Genomic DNA, 26,057 nt, shown 5'->3' on the forward strand with positions numbered 1-26,057 from the left:
TGTAACCTTATAACCAAATGGCACCCTCTTTATCTTTCTTGGTGGGGATGGCTGGACACTATTAAAATGATGCTGACACCCATCTAACATTCCAATTTCTATTACCATGACATGGTTTCACAAAATCAACTCCTTTGGTTAAACAAAAAACCTCGAATGTCCTTTCTAAAATTGGCACGTCCGAATTACGAAGGAGGGGTTTGTTTTCCTGATTTCCCTAAATACCACAAGGCTTTTTTATTAAAACATATCTCAAAATGGCTTTCAACTCCCTCTCCAGATCTTCCCTTATGGATTGACCTAGAAAATTCCTTCCTCTCCCCATTCTCTTTTCAAGTTTATCTTTTACGAGGAAACTGCATACCTTGCATACCCCAATTATCAAATTTTCATGTAATAGTTTAAATAAACTCCTTCTTATTGAACCGCATGATCTTAGTACATTCCTTAGTTCCACTATTTGGCATAATAATTTTATTTGTGTTAAAGATAAACCGATCTATTGGAAAACTTGGAGGGACAAGGGTATTCTTTGGGTACATCAACTATTTGAAAACAACTCCTTTGTTACTTTTTCCAAAGCTAGTTCTTTATTTCATCTACCGCCATCATGTTCTAATACATTTTTAATTTTACGCTCTGCAATTCTGAATTCTTGCTCATATTTACAATCTATACCTAAATCCCCTCCACCATTAGATCACTCTTGGACGAATATTTTACGCAAATCACCTAGGGGCTACACCCTATACACATGTTTACTATCTCCACTTTCACAAAGGGCTAAAAGTGAGATTGAAGTCGCCTGGGCGACGGATTTGGACACAATTTGGCCCATACATCTTTGGGATAAAAGTTGGTCAAAAATGAGAACGTCTTCCAGAGCTGCGAACACCACACAAACTCTCTTTTTTATTTATAACAGATTACTTATAACACCAGTCTCTTTACATAAAATGTAATCTGATACTCCTGACACTTGTTGGTCTTGTTTGTCTCCGCAAGCTGATATCAGTCATGTACTTTTTTCATGCCCTCATGTTTTTCAATTTTGGAAATTAATCTGGTCCCAAATTAACACTATCTTTAAAACGTCCATCCCCCTCACAATTGTTAATGTTTTCCTAGGCAGTCTTTCTACGTCCTGGAACAAGCCAAAAGCTCAGGTTCAAATTGTTGACCTTCTATTAGCTACTGCTTTTCAGCAGGTCACTAAAAACTGGAAGGATACCGCTAAACTCTCATATCTATGTTTGTATTTCCCATATCTCTGAAATATAAAAGGTTGCTTTTGTGGTCTCCTGTTACTGAGTTTCTAGATGATAGTGCCAAAAGGTCCTTTGCTCCAACACCATATAGCCAAGAAGTCGCACAACCCACTTGACTCTTGAGTTTTTATTATTTGTTATTTTTATTTCATATATTATACTATTCCTTCAAAGTGCATTTGCTTCGCTTCAAAATGTTTTTAATCTTTCATTTATGCTTTGCGCTTGTCTTGATTCTTCTACTCTTACATGAGCTCATGTTTATCTGCCATTTACATTATACGTATTGTTTATCTTTGATGCTTTGATTCATGATATTGTGTATTACCCATTGTGACATACCTTTAATAAACTTACCTTTTGAAACTTCAAAAAAAGATGCCAGCAGTCATTGTGCTTATAACATCTCACCTTGACTATTGTAATGGTCTTTATTTGACTGCTAAGCAGTATCCGATTAATAAACTTCAGATTATCCAAAATGCTGGTGTTGAGCGTTCCTAAAAATCTCTTGGTGAGGGAGATATTGAGGACACTGCACTGGCTCCAAGTGAGCACGTGGTTGATTTTTAAAGCCCTTAGGCTGGTTTACAAGGCCCTCAACCAGCACTGCTCTATTATTTAAGAACTGTCTTCAACTGGTATCTTCCCAGCAGACTGCTGAGATCATCTGGTCAGAGGAAAGTGATTCTTCCCCTTTTTAGGGAGGCGGAATATGGATTACTCTCACCCCACATATTGTTAGCATTAATTCTTACTCCGCGTTTCGCATGCATTTGAAAATGTGACTTTTCTCACAACCATAACTGCCTTTATGGTCCCCTCCGTTTGCTCATGCCGGTTATAGCGCTTTGATGCCTTTTTGGTTTTATGTGCTTTACAAATTACAAATTACAAACTTGGGACCATAAAAGCCTTTCAACACAGGATTAAGTTCAAAGAGGGTGTGATCCCTGTTGTTATTAGGTTCCTACAACTTAGTTGCAAAATGGCCCTTAATTTATTTTGTCCATGTCAAAGTAGAGACATGTAATTTTGTATAATATCAAATGCTGAGGACACAATATTATTCAATGAATAAATGTGAGTAAACAATGTAGCCATGCCATTATCTACAGCAGTTAATGATTTTTCTAAAATTTGCCTTTCAGTTGATGCAACCTTTTAGCAGCTTCTTGTGAAACCTTCCAAAGTTCATGGTTTGTAGCAAATATGCAAACGTTTAGAAGGTGGCGATATAGGACAATAACAATTCCTGCAAGACTATCTTGTCTGAAAGAAGGGATAAATGTTGCTTAACAGCAGACAATGTGGATTGTTCTAGGCATTGCTGGCATATATTACCTACAATATAGGTAGTTACTACACCCGCATGTTGTGACTTGATGTATCTGGGGTCTGGTCTGCTAGTTTTAAAACCCTTAGAGGAGTTTAAAAATGTGCCTTGCAGCCATTAGTGTCAAGGGGCCACACTAACCACCCAGATGAACCATAAAGTGAAGAGGAGTATTGTAGTAATTAGATAACCCATTTTACCGCATGTTAAGCTGGTTCCATGGTTACAGAATGTTGACATTTGAAACTCCAGGGACTGTTGGTTGATTCCCTGGCAGCTGTGGAGAAGAATGGTCATTAAACAGAAGGTTTCCTCACTTACCTGGCCCATTGTGGTTAATTCAAATTTGGTGAGGAGTTGGTTGACCGTTCTGTATCTCCACCCACTCGTGTTGTACTTGCTGTGTTGGTTCCAGTTCATGCAGCGTCGAAAATCCTCTGTAGCATCTTCTTCCTCTCGTAATGTGTCAGGTCCAGATTGTGCTTGGAGTCTGCACATCTATACTCCATGTTGCCTCATGTGAGTTCACGATGGGAAGTCGAGTCTCCGTGTAGTGAGGGGATTTCTGGACATTGGTCACAGGAGAAGTGGCGAGCTGTTTGTGATCCTGGACACTGCTGCGGAGCGCTGGTATCCTCACAGTGAGTCCTTGTATTTCTACGATGCTTTCCTGTCAGAATAAGTTATTACAAGATAAGTTAGAAACATATCAAACTATAGCAGAACGGGCTGCTGTCTGTGTTGCTGAATATAGATACAGGAAATGGAGGGGGCGAGTAAGCAAGAGGAAAGTCCATTTAGCGATTGCCAAAGCAGGCTTAGATTTTGATCCATCTACCTGGGACTTCAATATCTGGGAATCATCAGAGTTCTCCTCAGAAGGAGAGCAGCGCTTACAGAGAGAGAGACAGGAGGAGGAGGGATAAAATAGTAAGAGAGTGGAAGCGCAGCCCATTCTAAGACGGAAACTTCAAATTGCTCCAGGGAACCTGGATGGAGTTATGTTGAATAACCTGGAGGATTTCACTCAGCAGGAAATCAGTGATCTTTTAGTGAGGTTTAGACAGAAGACTGGCGAGACGCTATTAGCTTGAATGGTGCGCCTCTATGATCACTGCGCTTCTGGGGTCATGTTAGATGATGGGGATGCTGCCAAATTTTGTACTCTCAGTACTGATCCCACTGTGCAAGGAGTCTTCCTGACTTTCCACGGTGATGACCAAACTTCCCTATTGCAGTTAGCTGCACAGGGGTGTGGTCACAGGTACCCCACAGATTCAGAATGGCCTGGGAATGAAAAACCATGGTTCACCCTAAGAGATGCCTTGCAGAGAATTAAGGAGGAGGGGATGAAGCTGGCTGTTCTTGTAGGTGAGGCACATAATTTGATGGGTCAATTAATGACTGGGTCGATGCGGAACAAAATCATTTGTTTGACACCCCCTGCATACAAAGCGGTGATAATGACTTTGTTAATTAATCAAACTGGATATACCATAGGAGAAGTAGTCGAGGCGGTCCATGAGCTGGGAGAGCTTGGGGAATGGGCTAAGCCAGGCAGGGCGTCACGCTCAGAGTCCCGCACTGATAACAACCGAGTGACCCGACTTGATATGTTTTTGGTACTGCTAAAGGATGAGGTGTCAAGGAGTGAGATTGATGGTATTCAGACCAAAAGCATGAGGGAAATGTACCATAAGCGATGACTGGATAGGAAGGAGGGGAGTAGGCATGTGAATAGAAAATATAACAAGAAAGTGAGTCGCAGGGAAGCGGAGCCTGAGGAGAAGCCCAAAAAAGCAGGTCAGGAGAGAGAGAGAGAGAGAATCTCATGTGAGAGTGACAAGATTGCAGAGATTCAGATGGGGACCGGGAAGAGGAGTAGTTGTTCCCTGAGGGTTACCCGACATTGTATTCATGTCTGCGCCGGGACCTGCGCCGGCCAGATGCAGAGCTGCGCAGGCGAAAATTAGATTAGGAAATGGGCCAAGCTCGGGTGCAGGGAAGGGCTTGCAAAGATAACAGACCACATGTGAGGGTTGAGATCTATTGGATAATAGAAATGTTCAGGAGGTGCGGGCTTTGGTAGACACCGGAGCGGAGGCCACGTTGTTACATGGCAATCCACGAAAATTTAAAGGACAGTATTTCACTATCACAGGTTTGGGTGGACAGGAAACACCACCAGTGCAAACGGTAATTCAGATGAAAATAGGCAATAGGCAAATAGGCAGACTTCCTAAGAGAGCATACACTGTTTTGATTGTGCCTATTCTCGAGTACATCATTGGCATTGACATTCTGAAAGGTATGACCCTATATTTAGATGATGGATGCTATCAGTTTGGGTCAAAGCAGTACTTTTCAGTGGCTGCTGTGAGGGTGGTGCGCTTGAATATTCCCCCAGTGAAGGTGCCCCAAGCAACAAAAGTAAGTCACATAAAGCAGTACAGGATTCTAGGGGGACATGATGAAATCACCACAACCATACAGGATTTGGTAGAGGCGGGGGTGGTGAGACCGGTTACCACGGCGTGGAATAACCCTGTGTGGCCCTTGCATAAACCGGATGGGAGCTGGCACATGACAGTGGATTACCACGAGCTTAATAAGCATACGCCCTTGTTAACAGCCGCAGTCCCAGACACCATCACTTTGATTGAAAAAATTGAGAAACACAATGGGACATGGTATGCGGCACTTGATTTTGCCAATGTTTTTTTCACAATTCCAATTGCCCCGAGTCCCAGGAACAATTCCCGTTCTCTAGGGGTGGTAGGCATATCACGTTTACATCTCTGCCTCAGGGGTATTTACATAGTCCCACGATCTGTCACCGGCTGGTGTCGGGGCATTTGGACGAGGTGTCAGTTATTCCTGGAGTGCATCTTTGTCATTACATCGATGATGTGTTGATTCAAGGAGAGACCCAAGAACAGGTGCAGGCTCACTAGACAGAATTGTAGAGCACTTGCAAAGCAAAGGGTGGGTGATTAACCCCGAGAAGGTGCAGGGACCCACCCAGAGTGTGAAGTTGTTAGGCATTCAGTGGCATCAGGGACACAGAGAAGTGCTACCACAAGTGAGGCAAAAGGTCAAAGAGTTTGCAGTACCACAAAACAGGAAGGAGGCTCAGCGTTTCATTGGATTGTTTAGTTTTTGGAGACAGCACATTCCCCATTTGAGTCAGATTTTGGCCCCTCTGTACAAGGTTACACGGAAGAAGCATGTGTTTGAGTGGGGAAGGCCCAGCAACAGGCGTTTGAGTCAGCGAAGGAGGCTATACAGTGTGCCTTGGATTTATGGCCCATACGAGAGGGAATTATTGAATTAAATGTAACTGCCCAGGATCAATATGCAACCTGGAGCCTGTGGCAAAAGCAGGGGAGACAAAAGGTGCCCCTAGGGTTTCAGACAAAGAAATTACCTGATGCTGGAGAGCGATACACTCCTTTCGAGAAGCAATTGTTGTCATGTTATTGAGCTCTGGTGGATACCGATCAGTTGACCCTGGGGTACAATGTGTTTATGAGACCTGAGATACCTATCTTGCAATGGGTGATGAGCTCACCCATGGCACACAGGATTGGGAATGCACAGGAGGCTAGCGACATAAAGTGGAAACACGTGTCTAGAGATCAGCACTATCTGCGCCAACCTTGGCAAAATACTCGAAAATATCAGAGCGAGCTGCAAGAGACTACATTTACCAGAATGCCAGGGGTGAACCTTGCCTGAGAGGTCAGCGGTGTGCTCCCACATCCTGTTGTCTATTTAAAGTACTCCCGTGAGTCATTGAGCTGACGAGCTCGTGGATGAAGCACCTGCGCGCCAGTGAGAGTTACCGGACCAGAAATAATGTTTGGCAGCCTACTCAGCAAACCCCAAAATAAAGAATGTATTCTCTACTGATGGCGGTTAATTAACGAGAAACACGTGTCTAGAGATCAGCACTATCTGCTCCAACCTTGGCGAAATACTCAAAAATATCAAAGCGAGCTACAAGAGACTGCATTTACCAGAATGCCAGGGGCGAACCTTCCCTGAGAGGTCAGCGGTGTGCTCCCACATCCTGTTGTCTATATAAAGTGAAAGTGGTACATACAAGACAGAGCACGAGTTGGTCCTAAAGGTACTGCAATGCTGCATGAGCAAGTGGCGCAGACTCTCGTAGCTGATGCAGAAATGTTGCAAGATGTACCCAAAGTGCAAGAGTCCCCGGTGAAATGGGGTGGGCCATTTTCAGAGTTGTCCACGGAGAACAAAAGGCATGTGTGGTTTACAGATGGCTCAGCCAGATATGTGGGGGCCAAGGACATTGGAAGGCAGTGTTATACAATCCAGTGACCAAAAAGTTGTTGTCGACTACCGGAGAGGGAAGAAGTAGTCAGTTTGCAGAATTGTACGCAGTTTACCAGGCATTAAAGCAAGAGCTCCCTGGTACATGCCACATTTATACCGATTCATGGTCTACGGCCAATGGGCTAGCCACCTGGCTTCCCACATGGCATGCTCACAATTGGATGATTCACAACAGGGAGGTTTGGGGAAAGGAGTTGTGGCAAGAGATTTGGGAATTGTTGTCCCAGAGTACAGTCACAGTTTATCATGTGGATGCTCATTGCCTGACTGACTCACTAGAGCGTTGGTGCAATCCCTTTTCAGACCAAGAAGCGAAGATTCGTGAAGCTGAGGTGGCGACACAGGATTCTGACTTGGTGGGCATGGCTAAATGGACACATCAGAAAAGTGGACATTTGGGCGAGCGAGCCACTAGCAGGTGGGCGGAAAGTAGGGGGATGTATATTCCCCTAGATTTGATTACGACTGTCTTGTTTGACAGCAAACTCAACACAGACCAGTTCCACAGGTAGTGAGAGGCCAGCTAGGCAGAGGGAAGTTGCCAGGGCAAATATGGCAAATTGATTTCATCGGGCCGATGCCAATGAGTCGAGGATGTTAGTATGCGTCCATGGTGGTGGATACCTATTCTGTCCATGTCATCACCTTCCCATGCAAGAGAACAACCCATTCTAACACTCTGAAAACTTCGACTTTATTGATTTTGTACTACGGAATTCCTTTGCAGGTTCGAAGTGACAATGGGTCACACTTTAAAGGAAAGATGGTGCAAGATTTTTGTGTGCAGCATAACATTGAGTGGATCTATCACATACCATATTACCCACAGGCAGTGGGTTTGATTGAGAGAATGAATGGTTTGCTGAAAGAGCAGTTGAAAAAGTTGTCTGATGGATCATTGAAGGGGTGGAGGGATCACTTGCCTGATGCATTGCACATTTTGAACAGCGGACCCCTTGCAAATGCAGAGACTCCCTTGATTAGCATGTTGACCCCAGCTTTGCAGATTAAGCCCCATGTGGCCACAAACACGATTCTTTATTGGGAGAAAGCTCCCGGAGCTTTAGCTCCATATAGTGCCACACCAGAGGCTGCCGGTCTTGATTTACATGCCTTGAAACTCTATTGATTGCAACCACGAGACATTACCTTGATTGAGAAAGGAATTGGAGTTCAAATTCCCCCCATAGCATTTCGGATTAATCGCTCCTTGATCTGGTTTGCCCTTAAAGACATCCAGGTTTTGGGAGGGGTGGTCGATGCCGATTACCAGGGGAAGATCGAAGTTATCCTATTGAACAGTGGAGACAACGATCTGATAGTGCAACCCGGTTACCGTGTTGCCCAAATGGTCATCATGCCGGTTTATGGAGGAAATATCACAAAGGGGACAGCCCCAGCCCTTCTAACTGTGCGAGGAAAGGGCAGGTTCGGATCTACTGACAAGAACCCAGGGGTGAAATTGTGGGTGGAGTCCCCAAACAAACCTCCTGAACCTGAAGAATTAATCGCTAAGGGGAAGGATAATATCCTAGTCCTCATGAGACCCGGAGAGGAAAAGTGGGAAAATGTACCTACTGAAAAATGTTATTTGCAAGAGTGATTATACCAGTTTGTTTTCTGTTTCTAGATCACAGTATAGTTTGCCGCTGTGACGCTTGCGCTGTGTGGTCGGTGTTTGGGCGTGCCCGGAGGGGTCCGGGAGGACCCGGGGATGCCGAAGGGGATCAACCGCCCAAGTCGGATGGCAGCATTGTTGCAGCAACTGGATAACATCTAGACCTACTTGGCCGGGAAAGTGCTGAACACTTCCCACTTCTGCATGATAAATCTTCAGAGTACAGCTGATATGATATCCACTTGCCTTGTTACCGTACCTACCCCTGCACATGTGCTTCTGCACATCTTCAACCAAACTAACTTTGACGGGGTAGTGGAGGAAATTGATGTTCGTACACTTCTGAGTCTTTATGAGTACTGTTGCTTCTGCCTGGAGGTTACAGATAGCCTCTGGAGGAACATGACGAGTATTGTTACCTACAACATCTCTACTGGAGACGTTTGCTATCAACTAACTTGTGACCCTGCCAAAATTGGCAAGTGTGGCCAATTAAAATTAGAGAAAAGCAAACAATTGATCGCTGATCAACAAACATTATGTCAGTCACGACGTGACAATTTTTGTAGTAATGTTACCAATTATATGGTCTGTAATCACACAGTATTAGCTGCTGGCCATGTTAACCATGTGAAATTACCTAAGGGATGATGGTTCTTGTGTGGCAATATTTCATACACTTACATACCAGCTAACATAACTGGAGGACCTTATGCCTTGTCACGATTAAGTATTATACTTTTTCCCATGCATTCTGTCACACGTATTCGCTCTTTTAGAGCTGCTGTTCAATTACCTGAGGATCTGTGACTCCAATATTGACTTGCTTTCTAGAACGGAGTATACTAGTTTGGCTATTTCTATTGTAAGAGTGCCAGGACTATCCGTTTATAATGGAAGAACTATTGGTAAGCTTGCATGTTTAATTGTGAAGAATCTCAATCATACTTCTGCTGTTTTAGCCGAATTGTTATTAGATGTTCAAGGAACAAGAAAAGCCGTTTTGCAGAATAGGGCAGCTGTGGACTATTTGTTGTTAAAACACAACCACGGTTGCGAGGACTTTGAGGGTGCTCTTTTGTTTCAATTTATCTGATCATTCTACTTCTATCCATGCACATATTAATGCCATAAAGGATTTAGTAAAAGGGGTTACCCAAGACGTTGATCAAGGATGGTGGGATTCGTTGTTTGGGTGGCTTCGTTATATCTTGGATGTTATTGTAGTGATTATTTGCATTTTTATCTCATTATGTTGTTGCATTCAATGCATTCCTAATCTTTTCTCCCTTCTTCGTCCCAGATCGATGGTATTTAGGCTGATGGGGTATGATGGGTGAATCGAAGGTCAAGGGGTGGAATGTACTGCGTTTGCCATTTTACACGTGCTAAATTACATGTTGACCTCGATTCCATGCGATGCTCTCATCTTCCATTTTGTTGCATCGCACTTCCATTTTGTGCTGCTTTGCCCTGTAGTTACACTTCAGCAGGAACATAAACATGTTTTTCACGTAAACCAGTACAAGCTGGTGCGAGACATCTCGTGAGGTTATGTTGTACCTTCAGCTTTTTTGTGTGCATTCTATGCTTATCTCTAGGACAGAGGAAGGATGCGCTGAGCAAGGCTCTCCAAGGACGGAGATAGGGAAAGCAATGTCTTTTGCCTTGGTGCACCCAAACCAGGCCAGGTCTGTATGGGTGGATATGACGCAGAGAGGCGGCCAGCGCCTATGATGGATAGATGGGCGAGAGCGCCTGCTAGAGGCTTCTCGAACGTGTTGATTTAACTATAAAAAGCGGTGTCTGTGGGGTGGAGCTCAGGAACTCAGTCTTGGAGTGGACGCACTCGCAGGACAACTTTGGTGCCCGGAGAGATTACTTCCTGTGCCCCAGTCTCTACAGGGTTCCCGACTTGGTGTTTGCAGTGCTTGGCCAGGGATGTTGAAGACTCCGGTGCAGACGCATCTGGTGACGCGTGAACAAGACAAAAGTCGAAACGCGTTGCATTGCAGTCATTAAAATTATTCACTGCAACTACCCAAGGTGTCCGTGACGTTTCTTGATCAAGAAATTTGGAGGAGTTTATGGAATAGGGCGACCGGTGCCCTTTTCGCGGACCGCCCTGCAAGACGGCCTCTGTTTTTACCGGACTCTGTTTCTTGTTTTTTATATATATTGCAATCAGGATGATACACAGCGGTGACGGAGTTATTAACTCTGCGCTGGGAAAGACGCACTGCCGGACTTACCCCCGCAAAGAAGATTCCTGTGAGCGAAGGTTGAGCAGTTGGGGACTCGAGCAGGCTGTTTGTTCATGGGGGTACGGACAATATGAGAGAACTGGTCCTGTGTCACTCTGCAGTTCGCGCAACCACTTGGCCGCCCTTTCTCGGCAGATTACTGCATGCTGGGATATGCAGTCCACCTTACCACTGAGTTGCTGTAAATGGTGGAATTTTTTCATCGTGATGGGCGGAGCGATCTACATCTACCTCAACCTTGTGGCACATGACTTTCCTCCTGAACTATGCTGGGCGCTGAAGAGGCTACATAGCCGAAATGCATACGCCCGTCGTGCCTAATTCTGCAACAAATAAATCTTCAAGTTATTCCCCTCCCGTGGCCTCTGCCTTCTTTCTTTGGAGGGATTCTTGGACATTTTGTACATGCCAGCCAGCGGCATGTTACAGAGGCCCCTGCCCGCAAGTCGGCCTGATCAACACTGGCTCCCGTTTTTGCCCCGGCGAAAACTACTCCTGCTTCAAGTTATTGAACGGATCTGGCCCACCATTGCAATCAGGATGATACACAGCGGTGACGGAGTTATTAACTCTGCGCTGGGAAAGACGCACTGCCGGACTTACCCCCGCAAAGAAGATTCCTGTGAGCGAAGGTTGAGCAGTTGGGGACTCGAGGAGGCTGTTTGTTCATGGGGGTACGGACAATATGAGAGAACTGGTCCTGTGTCACTCTGCAGTTCGCGCAACCACTTGGCCGCCCTTTCTCGGCAGATTACTGCATGCTGGGATATGCAGTCTACCTTACCACTGAGGTGCTGTGAATGGTGGAATTTTTTCATCGTGATGGGCGGAGCGATCTACATCTACTTCACCTGTTGCATTTTCAACAACCTTGTGGCACATGACTTTCCTCCTGAACTATGCTGGGCGCTGAAGAGGCTACACAGCCGAAATGCATACGCCCGTCGTGCCTAATTCTGCAACAAATAAATCTTCAAGTTGTTCCCCTACCGTGGCCTCTGCCTTCTTTTTTTGGAGGGATTCTTGGACTTTTTGTACATGCCAGCCAGCGGCATGTTACAGAGGCCCCTGCTCGCAAGTCGGCCTGATCAACACTGGCTCCCGCTTTTGCCCCGGCGAAAACTACTCCTGCTTCAAGTTATTGAACGGATCTGGCCCACCATTGCAATCAGGATGATACACAGCGGTGACGGAGTTATTAACTCTGCGCTGGGAAAGACGCACTGCCGGACTTACCCCCGCAAAGAAGATTCCTGTGAGCGAAGGTTGAGCAGTTGGGGACTCGAGGAGGCTGTTTGTTCATGGGGATACGGACAATATGAGAGAACTGGTCCTGTGTCACTCTGCAGTTCGCGCAACCACTTGGCCGCCCTTTCTCGGCAGATTACTGCATGCTGGGATATGCAGTCCACCTTACCACTGAGGTGCTGTGAATGGTGGAATTTTTTCATCGTGATGGGCGGAGCGATCTACATCTACTTCACCTGTTGCATTTTCAACAACCTTGTGGGACATGACTTTCCTCCTGAACTATGCTGGGCGCTGAAGAGGCAACATAGCCGAAATGCATACGCCCGTCGTGCCTAATTCTGCAACAAATAAATCTTCAAGTTGTTCCCCTACCGTGGCCTCTGCCTTCTTTTTTTGGAGGGATTCTTGGACATTTTGTACATGCCAGCCAGCGGCATGTTACAGAGGCCCCTGCTCGCAAGTTGGCCTGATCAACACTGGCTCCCGTTTTTGCCCCGGCGAAAACTACTCCTGCTTCAAGTTATTGAACGGATCTGGCCCACCATTGCAATCAGGATGATACACAGCGGTGACGGAGTTATTAACTCTGCGCTGGGAAAGACGCACTGCCGGACTTACCCCCGCAAAGAAGATTCCTGTGAGCGAAGGTTGAGCAGTTGGGGACTCGAGGAGGCTGTTTGTTCATGGGGGTACGGACAATATGAGAGAACTGGTCCTGTGTCACTCTGCAGTTCACGCAACCACTTGGCCGCCCTTTCTCGGCAGATTACTGCATGCTGGGATATGCAGTCCACCTTACCACTGAGGTGCTGTGAATGGTGGAATTTTTTCATCGTGATGGGCGGAGCGATCTACATCTACTTCACCTGTTGCATTTTCAACAACCTTGTGGGACATGACTTTCCTCCTGAACTATGCTGGGCGCTGAAGAGGCAACATAGCCGAAATGCATACGCCCGTCGTGCCTAATTCTGCAACAAATAAATCTTCAAGTTGTTCCCCTACCGTGGCCTCTGCCTTCTTTTTTTGGGGGGATTCTTGGATATATATATATATATATATATATATAGTGGTGTATTCAATGTTTATTGCCTTTCACTCGGTGCCTAAGAATTTACTAGCTTCAGTGACTTATTGCCTTTGCCTACAATATTAATAAAGCTCATTTTACCTCCAGAGGAGTGTTGGTGTTTCTGTGTGAGTAAGTGGTGTGCGTAAGTTCAGATTACGCAAGTGGGCAAGGCATTAGGCAATACACATATCTTGGAGGTTGACGGAGGCAAGCACGTGTCTGTTAGGTCAATGGGGACAAGGTGAGATGTGAGGGGATTCTGGCAACAGATATCGACGGGATAGAACAAGGCTCTTTGCACCGGCAGAGGACATGAGTGGGTGCTGACTGATCTGTTGTTTTTTCTACACAGCATCTTATCCGTCAAATCGCACTGTGTTACTTTTTGTACAATAAATATTTTGGCAAGTTCAACTACACCGCAACTAAACATTTTTGGGACATATTGGTGGCAAGTTCGGCAACATCACAAGTTATTGACTTTGCTGTACACCTCTTGTGCTTGCAAGACTACTTCTTACTAATTTCTGTTTTGTGCTGGCATAAGTTGTTTTCTATTTCAATATGCAGAGTGTTCAAGCTCCTCTCCCCTTTTTACAGCTTCCAGGAGACCTAACGGCCAGGTGGAAAGTGTGGTGCAGGGCTTTTACCAAGTATTTTGGGGCTATAGGGGGGAAAAAGTTTATTTTGGAGCACAATCGTGGATTAGAGGGACATGCTGTGTTGGAACACTTACCACCTCTTGAAATTATCAATGGTGATAAATCTCTTAATGAATTTGACAAGGCGGTGGCTATGTTAGAAAAACAATTTGATTTAGAAGAGAGTTTAGTGGGTGCAAGACACAAATTCTTCACTAGAGAACAAGAAGCTGATGAAAGCATTATGTCGTATGTGGCTGTGTTACTCATTTGGTGTCACAATGCGAGTTTGAGCAGTTCACACCTCAGTTGATCAGGGACCAGGTGGTGGTGCATTGTAGAGGTAAAAAAAAGTTCAATAGAAACATCATTGCAGGCTGAGACGCGCGAGCGCGCGACACAAGATGTCTGCCGCCTAGGGAGCTCCGGCGCGTCGGACCAGATTTTCGGCATTTTATGACCGAAATTTTGTCAGAAAAACAGCGAAAATGCATGTAAACATGTTTTAATGGCAATACCTCTCAGGTTTGGTGTTTTTTGACGATTCTGGTCAGTAGACCAACTTTTTTCTTCGAGCCTGCTTCTGCTTCCAGCTCTGCTCCCAGGAACAGCCAGGTCAGTCAGTCAGGGGGGCGGAACAACCCTTCAGGAAAGAGCCTGGCTTGGGCCTAGCCACACCCATAGCTCATTTTAGCTGCTGCACCTGCTTTACTGAGGATTTCCTATTGCTGCCTTATAACTTTACACATATTATCCCTTTTCACACTGAATGTTTTGACTTTCATTACATTAATAAAATGGAAAATAAAAATCCTACATCTTCTAAAAGAAAACAGCAACTTTCACCTCCTCCAATTAAATCTAAGGCGGTTGACTCATCAGAACCTTCATTATCTCTGATTTTAGAAGAAATGCAAGCTCTTCGCAGTAACACAGATTGTATTGCTTCAGAAATTAAGAATATTCGTAAAGATATGGCGAGTTTATCAATGAAAATGTCCGATAATGCCATTAAAATACAGGATAATAAGGCTAAGCTTGACTCTATTCACCCACTTGTTGCCAAAATATCACCAATGTCTTCACAACTTCTAGACATGGAAAATCGTAATAGGCAATACAATTTGCGCATTTTCAATTTGCCAGAAGAAGTTGAAGGTGATAACTGCAGACTGTATTTAGAAAACTTGATTCCAAGCCTTTTACAAATTAAATTTCCGGAAAAATTTGAGATTGACAAGGCCCAAAGGATTCCTTCACATCGAAATCCTAAGCTTTTTAAACCTCGTCAAATGATATTCAAAGTTCTGCGTCATCACCATAGAGTTTTGATACGCAATTCTGCGAGGGAGATTCCTTCCTTGATGGTCAATGGGAATAAAAATTATATACACCAGGATTTTGCAAAGGAGACTGTTGTTACACGCAAGGAATTTCCCACTCTGCGTCCCCAATTGCGAAGTCTTGGGTTCAAGTATAGTCTTTTTGACCCTTCTATTATGCGCATCTGGTAAGACAATTTTTCAAAATTCTTTCAGCATCCTGATGATTTACGCCGCTTCTTGGAGCAGCATTCGCACCATTCCATGGATACTCATGATTCACCTACTTGAGTTTAATCGACTTCTTATACCCTGACAAAGTTATTGTTTTTATATACTTTGGGCTCCAGCGGTTTCAGTCATACTTGTAGAATGCATGTGCGTTTCTTTCTTGATATTACTGTACTTTGTTTGTCTTTTTCTCCCTGTTTTCTTTTCTTCCTGTCCTTTTTTCAAATCTAGAGTTAGTGTCTTTCTTCTATTTCTTAGCTATGTTTTCTTTGCCTCTTCTTGTTCCATTGCTTTTCTTCCTTTGCTCGTCTCTTAATAATGGCTATTGTTCATAATATTAAAGTTATTTCCCTAAATGTGAAAGGTTTGCGACACCCAGTTTAGCATACTAAAATTTTGGATTATTTAGGAAGTTGTAAAGCAGACATCTGTTTTGTTCAAGAGACTCATATTGATGATAAAATATTAAATTATATGGTCGATACTATTGTGTCGTCTCCTGCTAACGGTAAGAAAAATGGTGTTGCTATTTTCTTTGCGAGACAATTACATTGTCAAGTTGTAAGTAAAATTTCAGATACAGAGGGTAGATATATAATTTTTAAAATTAAAATTCATAATTCGTCTTTTATTTTTGCTTAATATTTATGATCCTACTGCTGATGACCCTACTTTTTGGTCTAATATTACTACAGAAGTCTTAAAGCTGGGTAAAGTTCCATTGATTGTAGGGGATGATTTTAATGTTATTGCTGACCCATTATTAGATAGGATGTCTAGTACTAAATTTCGTCCTCCTAAGGTTTTTCATGCTTTTAAATCCTTTATTCATACCACCAAGTTAGCTGACATTTGGCGTCTACATCTCCCTACTGACAAATGTTTGACCCTTTTTACCTTTTTTTCCAATCCCCATAATTCACATTCCAGAATTGATTATTTTTTACTTTCTACTCCACTTCTCCAATCAGCAACTAACCCCATGATTGGTAATATTGATATATCTGATCATGCCCTGATTTCTTTTGTTTTAAATCTATTCTCCACTTTTACCAAACAAACCATATGGCGTATGAATACTGGTATTGTTCTTAATGAGCATAATAATCCGAAACTATTAAAAGCCATTCAAGATTTTTTTTGTGTAATGCTACAAAAGCTTTGTTATCAATTTAACTCTATCCTCAGTAAAAGAGCTGCTGTCCAAATCTCTAAATCTAATGCTAGATTTAGTTTTAATGCCAATAGGTCTGGGAAACTCCTAGCGAATTATTTGCGTATCAAAAAAGATAAAACACAGATTACTTCTATTCAAGGTCCTCACGGCAAGATTGCACTATCCCATAATGATATTGTTAAAGAATTTCTGGATCTTTACTCTAATCTATATAATAAGCCAGATTTTCATGATAACTCATTAATTGACTCTTTCTTACATACTTGTGATTTGCCCAAAATTTGACAATCAGATAGACTTGGATTAGATTTACCCATTACTACTGATGACATTTTAGCAGCCATAAAATCTCTTCAAAAAAATAAGTCCCCAGGCCCTGATGGTATTCCAGCTGAATTTTATAAAGAATTTCAGTCTCATCTTTTGCCATATTTATTTAAACATTTTACTTTTTTTGGTTCTTCTGGGACTGTTTCGGGTTCATTTGTTGATGCTTTAATTATTGTATTTCCCAAGCCTGAGAAGATCCTACCCTTGTTTCACATTATCGTCCTATATCTTTAATTAATCAGGACTGTAAGCTATATGCTAAAATTCTTGCCTCTAGATTAGCCCCTATACTTCACTCTATTATCCACCCAGATCAATCAGGATTAATGAAGAATAGATATTCTGCTAACAACACGAGAACCTTGCTGCATGTAATTGAACAGAGTCCTTCTTTACTTGCTCCCTCTGGAATTATGGCTTTAGATGCAGAAAAAGCCTTTGATAAAATCCATTGGCAATTTTTATTCCAGACTTTATTGTTATTTAATTTTGGTCCCTTGTTTATCCGTGTGATTTCTGCCTTGTATTCTACCCCCACTGCTCGGTTATTTATCAATGGCCAAATATCTACTCAAATTTCCCTTTTTAGAGGAACCCGACAAGGTTGTCCCCTTTCCCCACTTTTATCTCTGCTGGGAATTGAACCTTTTCTTAGTTATATTAGAAAATGTGATGATATTAAAGGTATTACGATAAAGAATGTTGCTATCCAAACCTTAGCTTATACTGGTGATGTATTGTTATTTATTAGTGATCCTATCTCCTCAATCCCGTCCTTATTAGAAATTATTACTAAATATTCCACAGTCTCGGGTTACAAACTTAATGTTAATAAAACAGAATTTTCCCCCTTAAATGTTTTTTGTACTCCTGATATGTTACCTATGGCAGATATTATTTGGCAAAAAAATAAATTGAAATATCTTGGTATTTTGTTTTCGTCCTTCGTCCCAACAACATTAACATTGAATAGTAATTTTATTCTTGATTATATTAAGAATAAAACGTCTACATGGTCTTCTCTTTATCTCACTTGGTGGGGAAGAATGGAATCCATTTAAATTAATATTGCTCCTAAAATCTTTTATTCCCTTGCCATGATCCCTACTCAGTTTCCACAAAAATGTTATAAAGATGTTGATAAATTGTTATCCAAATTTCTCTGGAATAATAAATCTCCTCGAATTTGTTATAAGAAACTAAAAATGCCCAAATGTAATGCAGGTTTCGGCCTACCTGACTTTCTTTTATATCATAAAGCATTTATATTAAAACAAAGTTCTCTATGGTTTAGTTCTTCTTCTATAGTCAAGCCTCCAATTTGGTTTAATATAGAGAAATCTCTTGTTAATCCTTTTCCATTACCCACCTTGCTTACTATGTCTCATAAGTCTACAGTTATACATCATTCAGTTATCATAAAATCTTCTAAACTAATATTTAATGATTTAGATTCAAATTTTGCTTCTCCTATAAACACTACTGCTGATTTATCATTATGGCATAGTTCTGTTATTAAATTGAATGGAAATGTGAATTTTTGGAATTCTTGGATTAAGGCTGGTATATTTTATCTTAAAGAATTATTTTGTGATAATGCCTTTATTCCTTTTGACATTTTACGATCAAAGTTTCAGTTACCTAACGCTGATTTTAGTAAATATGAGTCTTTATGTAATTCAATTTTAGATTCATTCCCGCATGGTATCCCATCTATTGTTGCAACAGATTTGATAATTTATATTCAAGCTGTTTCCACATCTTCCAATGCAGTCTCTATTTTGTACAAAAAATTAGCTACTTCAATAGGTACCAATCTTAATGTAATTTCAATATTTTGGAATAATGACCTTTCCCTTTCCCTATCTAATGATTCTTGGAAAGTTATTTGGCTTAATAGTATTTCTGGTTGGCTACCTGTGTCTCTATACCAGACAAATACTTATATCCTACTCAATTCTTTATGGACCCCATTACCTTCTCTTCCGTGCTAAATTAATACAATCTGATACTTGGTGGTATTGCAAATTGCACCCAGGGTCCTTACAGCATATGTTATTTGACTGTCCCTTAATTTCAAAATTTTGGTCTGAGGTTTGGGATACTATGCTAAAAATATTACCTATTCAAGATGTTCTTTCATATAAGCTATTAATTTGTAAATCGGTTGCTCTTGTACATCGTCTCAATGATTCAGAAGAAAAATTGTTTAATTTCTTAATTTCGGCTGCTTTAAAATCAATCACCTTTTGTTGGAAAGATGCTTCATCTCTATCTGTTCATGCTTGGTGGTCCTGGATCATTTTTACAAGAAGGGGTGCACAATTATCCTTGCATGGGATTAATCATAACTCTCAGTCTTATCAATCCTTTTGGTCACCTATAGATACATATTTGTTAACATGAATGTATTTTTTCTACTCCTTATTTTGTTTAACAGCATAAGTTTGCATTATCTGTATGTTATCAGTAACTCTTATTTATATAAAAGATGATATAGTATGTACCCTTCCTTCCCCATCCCCTTTTCCCTTCCCGTTCTACTACTCTTCTTTTTTCCTTTTTATTGATTATCGTTTATTGAAATGTATTTACCTATTATATTTAGCTGCTGATTTGTATTCATCAATTGTTTAGGTATTATTGCCCATGCTAACATTTTATGTATTGTCTATTTCTGTAATTTTTTCTGAAAAATGTAATAAAGTATTTTGAACTGAGAAACATCATTGCAGGAAACTATTTCCATTGTTAAAAGCGTAAAATTATCTCAGAAAGCTTCTAAAGAGTTAAAACCAGACAAAGCTGTAGTGGGCGTGGTATGCAGTTGTGAGACCTGAGAAAAGGGCGGTGTTGAAAATGGCAATGTATATGCACATAAGCGGCGTTCATTTGTGTTCACTGTACCCCTTGTTGTAGGCAGAACGGATATCGCTAAACACTGACTGTGTTATCCCGCCAGCATAGACCCATGCACACACGTACACGACAGCCATTTTAGGCACCATGGCCTCTCTGCCCGTTTGTTAAACCCCCGGCACCCCTCCCCGCGCGCACTGCTCATGCATCGGCCATAAGACCCTCTCCCTCTGCGTGACCCTGCTCTAGAAGTAGCACTCCTGCTTGACCCACACCCCCCATTTCCTCCCAAGAACACCCTTCCCCTCAGCTGACGAGCCCCCCCCCCCCAACTGCACTTGGCCTTTCGACCCGGTCCCAAGTCCTAAGACCAAGCCTCGTGGATGTACACCCCCCCTTTTTCCTGCCCAGCATAACAAAACCGTGATACACCAGCCGAAGTGCCCGATCTTATCGCCTGCCCGACCTTTGATCTGATCATCCCCTCCTGCCCTCGTGTCCTGTAGGAATGTCCGGCTGAGAGATCACAATCTCTTGTTACATTCAGGAGGGGAGGATGACATCTGAGCGACTGGTATGGGAATAGGCCTGAAGCTGGGATTCCAAGCATGTTTTTTCCTACTTCAAAGCGTCTTTATTGCAATAAGGAATGTTTGTGCATCATAAACATGTGTATAAAAGACGAAGCCTCAGAGAAACTAGGAGGCACCAGGAGAGAGCACCTCCTGAAGACACTATGCGAGTGTCCGAAATGACAGGCTCTCCTCATGAGAAATAAAACTCTGTTCTTGTTTTCCTGCTTCCAGCGCCCGTCTCTTTATTTGGTAATTGTTCAAGATGGGAACTAAGAGGCTTCCTGCGCCAGCAGCCTGGGCATCAGGTGCGTTATGGGCTGACTTTTCCACAATTGGCGTCCCAACGCGGGGTCCATCAGCGACATAAGGTCCGGTAAGAGAGGTCCAGACGATGGGGTGAACATCTAAACGATTGGAGTATACCTGCCTTGAGAGGGCCCTCGTCCGGCTGCCGATTGAATGAACTTCACCGATTCCGAACGGACCTCTCTCAAGTGACCTACTGTCCTGACTGGAATCCCACAGGAATGCTGCGGTAAAAACATGGAGAAAGAGAACGATTGGGCGCTGGAAAAGGGAAGGCGAAGAATTGCCCACACGGTCCGGTCCGGGTAAGGTTAAGTAGGACGTCTTTACGTCCGATTGGTAGGATGGCTTTATCCATCTGATTGATTGATTGATTGTACTTGAAGTATTGGTTCTCTTTGAGACATTCTCTATTTGCAAACAGCGATGAATAGGAACGTTCCTATCTCTTTGCAAATAGTGAAGGATAGGTAATGCAGACGTTTGTCCCCCATTGTAATCCGTCATGCCTATCTTTCTCCCCACTGATTGTTTGTTATCGATTTTTATCGATTATTGCTCTTTGAGATATTCCCTGTCTACAAACAGGGAAGAATAGAAATATTCTGCCCCCCTTTGCAGATAGTGAAGGATAGGTAATGCAGATTTTTGTCCCCGTTGTAATCCGTCATGCCTGTTTTTCTCCCCACTGATTGATTGATTGTCTGGACATTTATTGTTCAAGGAATAGTTCTTTTGAGGCATTCTCTGTTTGCAAATAACGTGGAATAGAAATATTCTGTCTAATCTTTGCAAGTAGTGAAGGGTAGGTAATGTGGACCTTTGTCCCCCGTTGTAAATCTCTCGTGCCTATCTACTCCCCACTGATTGGTAAACTAGTTCCACCCGGACCATTTATTAGAGGTAGGTCATCTGGCTCGACCGGAGGGCACCCCTAATAAAAAGGACATATGCAACAATAACGAAGTAATCAATGTATCCTGTTAACAGAAACTTTAGCATGAAACACGCTGGAAAAAAAAGAAAAAAAGAGAGAAAGAAATAAGAAAGCAAAATCAGTAGGCCACTGATGAGTTTTTGATTTCGCCACAAATAGGAAAACGTTAGAAATAGCTCACGATAAAACACATGATTTCGCTAGAAATAAGAAACGTTAGAAATAAGCCCGTAATAAGAAACATGAAAATGACGAGAGAAGCCAAGCTTGACATCGCGACGGCCACGAGGCAAATAGGCTTCGCCACCTCTCACTGCTCCCAACATGTCTGTCCCGCCTGACACGCCCCAATAACGGTAACATGAGATAGATACAAGTCAGCAGATACCTACCCCCATTCTGGAAACTCCCGAAGTGCAACAGGTCCGCGGCTACGCCCATCCGGAAGACGAGATCTTCGGCACGTGTAGGGCGGGTCCTGCTGCCAGCCGTCGGCCGGGGAGGTCGTCCCATAAGGTGGGCCAGAAGAGGAGCCGAGGCCGACGGGATCCGGGCGTCCCCTCTTCTTTCTTCAATAATGGCTGCGACAACACGGGGGGGGATGTCTTGCTCATGCCACCGATCCCCCCCTCATATCTCCTGGTCCAGCCACGGCTTGGTAGAAGCTCCCCGTTCGGCCCTGAAGCGGCGCCTTGCAGGCCACCGGGGGGGGGATGTCTTGCCTATGCCTCCGACCCCCCCCTCTCATCGCCTGGTCCGGCCATCATGAATATTAACGCCGAGAAAAACGGCGTGGGGTGCGCTGGGAGGGAGAGGCGGCGCGAACGAGCCTCTCCCACCTCCCCAGGTGGAGGCCCCCAGTGGCACCCCCAACGCTCCACTCACCCGACAAGGGTTCGTCCACTCGTAAAATGGCGGTCGACCCTGCAGGAGCGGGCCCGGCGTGAAGGGATGGCCCGGTTGCTTGTTGATTAAGAAATGAGTCCCACAATCAAAAGTGTACTCCTCGACTTTGAAGATTCTATAGGAGCCACGGGGGCCCCCGACCCCCGCGGACACCCCCGATGGGGAATGACTGCCATGATTGCCCGCGGAACGATGAAAATGTAGCCGCGAGACGTCGGCGCTCCCATGCTGGCGCCAGCCTCAGTTTGAATGACTAAAATCCTGCAGACTACAGTTCGGATCAGTTCCGGTGAAAACCCAGTATGACTCGGTAGAAAAAATTGTTGCCTCCCTCCCCCCTTTGACTGATGGTTCATACCGCCGATCCTTTCTGTTGCCCTTTAACGGAACTTTTGGACTGCCGAAAGAGGCTCTAGGCCAACCACGAGTTGGTGGAGATTTTGACTATGCCTGGATCTGCCTGGCTGCACCCAAAATGGCGCTGGTACAAACGAAACTTTCAACTCCTTGTTGTACCCCGATTGCTCAGCCTTGGTGTCATGAAATATGTATGCAGTTTTTAAACACAATGAATTGATATGGGATGGGTACTGATTATGTGTTCGGACAATGAATTGACGTGAGATGGGTACTGATTGAACATTCGGACAATGAATTGTTGTTAAGTTTTGGCGCATCATGATTATTGAAAGTTCGAATTTCAACACTTATGATACTCGCTCACACTGAAGTTTCGATATGATTTTATTGCACCTGTCGCACTTTTTATTATGAAATCAACGACCACCGACTCCATTAGGTTTTCCACTAATAAGTATCCCCACATGTACAGTTCTGGCCGGCCCACGGGGTTGTAGGCCCGTATTTATGCACCGACATTTTTATTAAAGATTTATGGAAAAAGCAAACGTAGTTGTCACGCGTAAATTGGTAAGTTTCGAATAAATGACCACTATTTCCGATATAACTAAATTACAGGTGAAATGGCTCAGCTCGATTAGTTAATGGTTAAAAAGTATAGTATGCAGAAATATTGCAAATATGAATGGTCCAGGTTTTTGTTGTATGTGTTTTTCATTTTTGTACAGCCTAAAGCAACCGCTAAAGATCCTGGTATTTAGTCTATACTTTATATGCTACCTGTGTCAGGAAAGTTGTTTTAAATGCCCCTAAATCGCCCCGAAGGAGTGCCACCTGACCCCCCTGGTACGAACGACAACGACCCCGTGCCACTGTAGGTTATCCCTTTTCTCCAAAGGAGAGCACGAGCTCTCTCTCTCTCTCTCTCCTTGTCATACATGTACCGAATGGTTCGTTTAGAGTGCGGACGACTCTCTCTCTCTCTCTCTCTCTCTCTCTTTCTCTCTGAGGGCCCCCCTGTTCCCTCCTCCCTTGTGTGGTAATGTTGTGCCCCACCGGCACAAACCTAATTGGGTCTCTTCGAACACAAAGGTGTTCGACAAAATTAACAGGAACTAAAACGATTGTAACTTGCCATATTACTACCTCTCCTTTCTGCAAAACGATAGAACCCGAGTTGGTAATGAAAGAAAGGACAGGTAAGACGACTGATGTCCCCTAATCTGGCCTTTTTATAGGGGGACTATAACGTCAATGGTCTTCTGTTTTTCAGTTCGTTAGAAATGCAATTCCCAATGCCCAGATTGCCTCACCCCTCTGCACTTAAGTGCGGATGTCCAAAGCGTCCTCGCTTCTCCCGATTGACCCCAGCTCCCTGTCCAAAGCGTCCTCGCCTCAGCCCGATTGACCCCAGCTCCCTGTCCAAAGCGTCCTCGCTTCTCCCGATTGACCCCAGCTCCCTGTCCAAAGCGTCCTCGCTTCTCCCGATTGACCCCGGCTCCATATCAGCTATCCCCGAAGCGTAATTGATGACCTTGATTAACCGTCGCTCCCCAAGAAAAACATGTTTAACCTCTGCCCCCCTCTCATGATGATAACCCCCCTGCTTGCAAGAGTTAGTCGACCCTGAAGGGAAATGTAAGATTGTCAGTACTTGGGTTTAAAAAAAAAAAGGGCGAGTCTCTACCTAAGGACTCGATTTCGAGTTTGATAGAATACACTGTCGATGGGAGTCCGATTTCTCTCCACGTACGTCACGAATGAACGCCAAATAGGCTAACGAATTCAGTGGAAATGCCCTCCTACATACTCCATAAGTGATGACTTCTGACTGTGACCGATGAACCTATCCCCCACCTACTTAGGATTGGGGACGGAATTGAGATGTATAAATGTCTTCTCCTGCCAGTTTTTCTAAAACTTGTTTGTACCCATTCAAAGATACAATCACCGGAGGAGAGGAGCTGGACGTGACGCACAGCCTGGCCACAGATCATGAAGCACGTGTGACCTCGACCAAAGGTGGAGTCGCAGAGCAACGAGACGCGGGACGAGGCACCACTCTCAAACTCGGCAGATGAAGGAATGAAGGGCTGCCTTGAAGCCCTCGATTTGCTGACCCACTCGTGCCTGAAGTCCCCGTCCCTTTTGAGCCCGACTGATGGGCCTGCCTGCTCGTCGTCCTTTGCTCCTTTGGTCCCTTGGTGTGTTCAAAGATCTGATCCCACTCCGCCCTCTCTTCCCTTGATTATTCAACAACATCACCCTGTTCGCATAACTTTTGACTCAGAAAAGAAGAGCAGCATTTAGATAGAATAAGGTTTTGCCACGGAAGAAGAAAGACACGCAGGTGCCCAGCATGAGGCACCCCTAAGAAGATCAGTTAGGAAACAGGACTGTGATCTAACAGCAGAGGACTGATCGCACCCTGCAACGCGTAAGGATGAATCCGAGCTGGACCTATAGCTCCACCGCCGGTGCTCAACAGCGCCAACGAAAAAAAAAAGACGGACTCTGTTAAAAAGACATTGTGACGAAGACCCCCCTTCCTGAACTTTCTACCCACCCCTTGACTAATTGCTTGTATCGAACTGAATTCCTCCCTCAACCATTTTTGTATTACTTTAAAAAATGTTTCATCGGTCACTCATGTATTTCGTTTTCCAAAAGTCTCTGTTATAGCACTGACAAGACCCGAAGGTATCAGAGCATTTTTTACTGTATGTTGATGTCACCGGAGAGAAAGTCGGAACCTGATTCTATAATGTGTCGGAACCTTTTTCTTGATTGACCCCGACTAAGTATTATGCCGATCTCTAGACTTGTATGAATAACCCAACAAATGTAAAATCATATGTACCGCATTCCGCCAATCATATCGACTGTATAGAAATTAACTAGCTTATGTAAAAAAGCGGCGACTGTTGAAAATGGCAATGTATATGCACATAAGCGGCGTTCATTTGTGTTCACTGTACCCCTTGTTGTAGGCAGAACGGATATCGCTAAACACTGACTGTGTTATCCCGCCAGCATAGACCCATGCACACACGTACACGACAGCCATTTTAGGCACCATGGCCTCTCTGCCCGTTTGTTAAACCCCCGGCACCCCTCCCCGCGCGCACTGCTCATGCATCGGCCATAAGACCCTCTCCCTCTGCGTGACCCTGCTCTAGAAGTAGCACTCCTGCTTGACCCACACCCCCCATTTCCTCCCAAGAACACCCTTCCCCTCAGCT

Source organism: Lissotriton helveticus, chromosome 2_2 (assembly GCF_964261635.1).
Source record: "Lissotriton helveticus chromosome 2_2, aLisHel1.1, whole genome shotgun sequence".
NCBI lineage: Eukaryota > Metazoa > Chordata > Amphibia > Caudata > Salamandridae > Lissotriton > Lissotriton helveticus.